Source organism: Lampetra planeri, chromosome 15 (assembly GCF_965212315.1).
Source record: "Lampetra planeri chromosome 15, kcLamPlan1.2.h2, whole genome shotgun sequence".
Lineage (NCBI taxonomy): Eukaryota > Metazoa > Chordata > Hyperoartia > Petromyzontiformes > Petromyzontidae > Lampetra > Lampetra planeri.
Genome location: NC_136121.1, coordinates 1,167,115 through 1,172,426, shown reverse-complemented (window position 1 = coordinate 1,172,426; position 5,312 = coordinate 1,167,115).

Here is a 5,312-nt window from a genome sequence, read left to right as displayed (position 1 = left end):
CCCCATCACCCCCCTACCAACCCCCCCCCCCATCACCCCCCTACCAACCCCCCCCCATCACCCCCCTACCAACCCCCCCCCACCCCCCCATCACCCCCCTACCACCCCCCCCATCACCCCCCTACCAACCCCCCTCATCACCCCCCCCACCAACCCCCCCCATCACCCCCCTACCAACCCCCCCCATCACCCCCCTACCACCCCCCCATCACCCCCTACCAACCCCCCCCCCCGCCCATCACCCCCCTACCAACCCCCATCACCCCCCTACCAGCCCCCCCCCATCACCCCCCTACCAACCCCCCCGCCATCACCCCCCTACCAACCCCCCCACCCACCATCACCCCTACCAACCCCCCCCATCACCCCCCTACCAACCCCCCCATCACCCCCCCCACCAACCCCCCCCCCATCACCCCCCTACCAACCCCCCCCCCATCACCCCCCTACCACCCCCCCCCATCACCCCCCCTACCACCCCCCCCATCACCCCCCTACCAACCCCCCCCCCCCCGCCAATCACCCCCTACCACCCCCATCACCCCCCTACCACCCCCCCCCATCACCCCCCTACCACCCCCCCCCATCACCCCCCTACCAACCCCCCCCATCACACCCTACCAACTCCCCCCCCACATCACCCTCTACCACCCACCCCCATCACCTCCCTACCAACCCCCCCCCCCATCACCCCCAACCACCCCCCCCATCACCCCCTACCACCCCCCCCCCATCACCCCCCTACCCCCCATCACCCCCCTATCAACCCCCCCCCATCACCCCCCTACCCCCCCCATCACCCCCCTACCACCCCCCCCCCACGCCCTCCTACCAATCCCCCCATCACCTCCCTACCACCCCCCCCCCACCACCCCCCTACCAACCCCCCCATCACCCCCTACCACCCCCCCCCCCCATCACCTCCCCCATCACCCCCCTACCACCCCCCCCCCCCGCCCATCACCCCCCTACCCAACCCCCCCCCCCCCATCACCCCCCTACCAACCCCCCCATCACCCCCCTACCACCCCCCCCACACCTCCCCCATCACCACCCTACCAACCGCCCCCCCCATCACACCCCTACCAATCCGCCCCCCCCATCACCCCCCTACCACCCCCCCCCCCACCACCCCCCACCAACTCCCCCCCCATCACCCCCTACCAACCCCCCCCATCACCCCCCTACCAACCCACCCCCATCACCTCCCTACCACCCCCCCCCCATCACCCCCCTACCAACCCCCCCCATCACCCCCCTACCACCCCCCCCCCATCACCTCCCTACCCCCCCCCATCACCCCTTACCAACCCCCCCCCCATTACCCCCTTCCAACCCCCACCCCCCCATACTCCCATCCCACCCCCCCCATTACCTCCCTACCACCCCCCCCCCATCACCCTCCCCCCCCAACACCTCCCTACCCCCCCCCCCCCATCACCCCTACCAACCCCCCCCCCCATCACCCCCCTACCCACCACCCCCCCACCACCCCCCCCCCCATCACCCCCTACCACCCCCCCCCCCACCCCCCCACCACCCCCCCCCCCCACCCCCCCACAACCCCCCCCCCATCACCCCCCCCTACCACCCCCCCCCCCACACCCCCCCTACCATCCCCCCCCCCCACCCTCCTACCAACCCCCCCCACCCACCCCCCACCACCCCCCCCCACCACCCCCCACAACCCCCCCCCCCCATCACCCCCCCCCCCCCATCACTCCCTACCAACCCCCCCCCCCATCACCCCTACCAACCACCCCCCACCACCCCCCCACCAACCCCTCCTCACCACCCCCCTACCACCCCCCCCCCCATCACCCCCTACCAACCCCCCCCCCATCACCCCCTACCACCCCCCCCATCACCCCTACCACCCCCCCCCCACCACCCCCCTACCAACCCCCCCCCCCACCACCCCCCTACCCACCCTCCCCCCACCCACCCCCCTACCAACCCCCCCCATCACCCCCACCAACCCCCACCCCCCCACCCCCCACCCCCCCCACACCCCCCCACCACCCCCCCCCCCCCATCACCCCCACCACCCCCCCATCACCCCCCACCACCCCCACCCCCCATCACCCCCTACCAACCCCCCCCCCACACCCCCTACCAACCCCCCCCCCCCTTCACCCCCCCTACCCCCCCCCCCATCACCCCCTACCACCCCCCCCATCACCCCCCTACCAACCCCCCCCCCTCACCCTCCTACCAACCCCCCCACCACCCCCCACCAACCCCCCCCCTACCACCCCCCCCCTACCACCCCCCCCCATCACCCCCCTACCCACCCCCCCCCCCCTCACCCCCCCTACCACCCCCCCCCCCCCATCATTCCCCTACCAACACCCCCATTACTCCCCTACCAACCCCCCCCCCCCATTACTCCCCTACTAACCCCCCCCCACCACCCCCCTACCCATCTCCCCCCACCACCCCCCCACATCCCCCCCCACTCACCCCCCTACCACCCCCCCCCCATCACTCCCTTACCACCCCCCCCCCCATCACTCCCTTACCAACCACCCCCCCACCACCCCCCCTACCACCCCTCCTCACCACCCCCCTACCAACCCCCCCCCATCACTCCCCTACCAACCCCCCCCCCCCCATCACTCCCCTACCAACCTCCCCCCACCACCCCCCTACCAACCCCCCCATCACCCCCCTACCAACCCCATCCCCATCACCCCCCTACCCCCCCCCCCATCACCCCACTACCAGCCCCCCCCCCATCACCCCCTACCAACCCCCTCCATCACCCCCCTACCAACCCCCACCCCCATCACCTCCCTACCAACCCCCCCCCCATCACCCCCTACCAAACCCCCCCCATCACCCCCCTACCCCCCCATCACCCCCCTACCCCCCCCCCATCACCTCCCTACCACCCCCCCCATCACCTCCCTACCACCCCCCCATTACCTCCCTACCAACCCCCCCCCCATCACCCCCCTACCAACCCCCCCCATCACCTCCCTACCAACCCCCCCCCCACCACCCCCCTACCACCCCCCCCCCATCACCCCCCCCAACACCCCCCTATCAACCCCCCCATCACCCCCCTACCAACCCCCCCCCCCCATCACCTCCCTACCAACCCCCCCCATCACCCCCCTACCAACCCCCCCCCCATCACCCCCCTATCAACCCCCCCCCATCACCCCCCTACCACCCCCCCATCACCCCCCTACCAACCCCCCCCATCACCCCCCTACCACCCCCCCCTATCACCCCCCTACCACCCCCCCATCACCCCCTACCAACCTCCCCCCCATCACCCCCCTACCACCCCCCCCCATCACCCCCCTACCAACCCCCCCCATCACCCCCTACCACCCCCCCCCTATCACCCCCCTACCGCCCCCCCATCACCCCCCTACCAACCCCCCCCGCCATCACCTCCCTACCAACCCCCCCCCCCCCCATCACCGCCCTACCAACCCCCCCATCACCCCCCTACCACCCCCCCCCATCACCCCCCCCCCCATCACCTCCCTACCAACCCCCCCCCCCATTACTCCCCTACCAACCCCCCCCCCATTACTCCCCTACCAACCCCCCCCCCATCACCCCCCTACCCCCCCCCCCCATCACCTCCCTACCACCCCCCCCATCACCTCCCTACCAACCCCCCCCCCATCACCTCCCTACCAACCCCCCTCATAACCTCCCTACCAACCCCTCCCCATCACCCCCATACCAATCCCCCCCATCATCCCCCTACCAACCGGCCCCTCCCATCACCCCCCTACCAACCCCCCCCCCCATCACCCCCCTACCAACCCCCCCATCACCCCCCTACCAACGCTCCCCCCCCCCATCACTCCCTACCAACCCCCCCATCACCCCCTACCTCCCCCAATCACCCCCCTACCAACCCGCCCCCCCAATCACCTCCCTACCAATCCCCCCCATCACCCCCCTACCAACCCGCCCCCCCATCACATCCCTACCCCCCCCCCCATCTCCCTCCTACCAACCCCCCCCATCACCTCCCTACCAACCCCCCCCATCACCCCCCTACCAACCCCCCCATCACCCCCCTACCCCCCCCCATCACCTCCCTACCCCCCCCCATCACCTCCCTACCAACCCCCCCCCCCCCCATTACTCCCCTACCAACCCCCTCTCCCCATTACTCCCCTACCAACCCTCCCATCACCTCCCTTACCAACCCCCCCCCCCCCCATTACTCCCCTACCCCCCCCATCACCCCCCACTCATCACCCCCCTAGTAACCCCCCTTTCACCCCCCTACCAATTCCCCCATCACCCCCCTACCAACCCCCCTCATCACTCCCCCCATCACCCCCCACTCATCACCCTCCTACCCCCCCCTTACCACCGCCCTACCAACCTGCCCAATCACCCAACCCCACCAACCTTCCATTACCCCCCACCACAACAAACCCGCCACCCCCACCCCGACCAAACGCCTCAGCACCACCACCACCCCCCTACCGATCCCCCCCTCCCCGCATCCCACCCACTCTCACCCCCGTCCCCCCCCCCCGCGGGTCGCGCGCGTGACGTCCGCGCGCGCTCGTGGCGATGCACCGCGTCTATTTATAGCGCGCGCGCGCCGTCCGGCCTCGCGTCACCACCGCTCCTAATGACAGGGCGGGATGGATGAGAGCAGTGGACACGTGCGGCAGAGCCATGGACAGCGTCGTCGCTCGGCGGACACCCAGTCGGACGGGGCTGGTTATCCTCAAATTATTCACTCAAATCTGTAAATGACGAGAGGGGAAATAAAAAAAATCCCGCATCTTGAACAGAAACGTGGAAGTTGAGAACTCCACATTTATGGTGCTCAGAGGCAGAACTTGCAGTGGTGAGCACTGGTGACTGTTTTGTGCCGATGAGTCCTCATGAAGTTTAAGCCGCTCTACCAATTGTTCATCCGTCTCACTGCTGCTGCTGTCAGCCGGTCACATTCGCTCAACTTTACTTTGATGGTGACCTCAGACAAGATAACCACAATGCATTCAGGAATTGCCGAGTGCTTTTCCTCTGAGGAAGCAGTCTCCGACAAAAACAAAATTCGGGGAGAGGTGGAAAACCCCACCTTACCTTCTGGAAGCTCAGAACAAATCATCGTTGCCTGCAGCTCCCCAACTCGTCTAGCCGGGGAGAGCACCACGTGGAACGTCTTCCATGGCCAACGTGGCACCGACACCGCAGGTCAAATGGCGCGTGTTGAAACATCTCCATGCCGTGTCAACCCGTACGCTTTACCCGTATTCTTGTGCAGGGATAATTTGAGTTATCAGATCCATAGGGCGTACAGCCGTTTCAAAACGAGC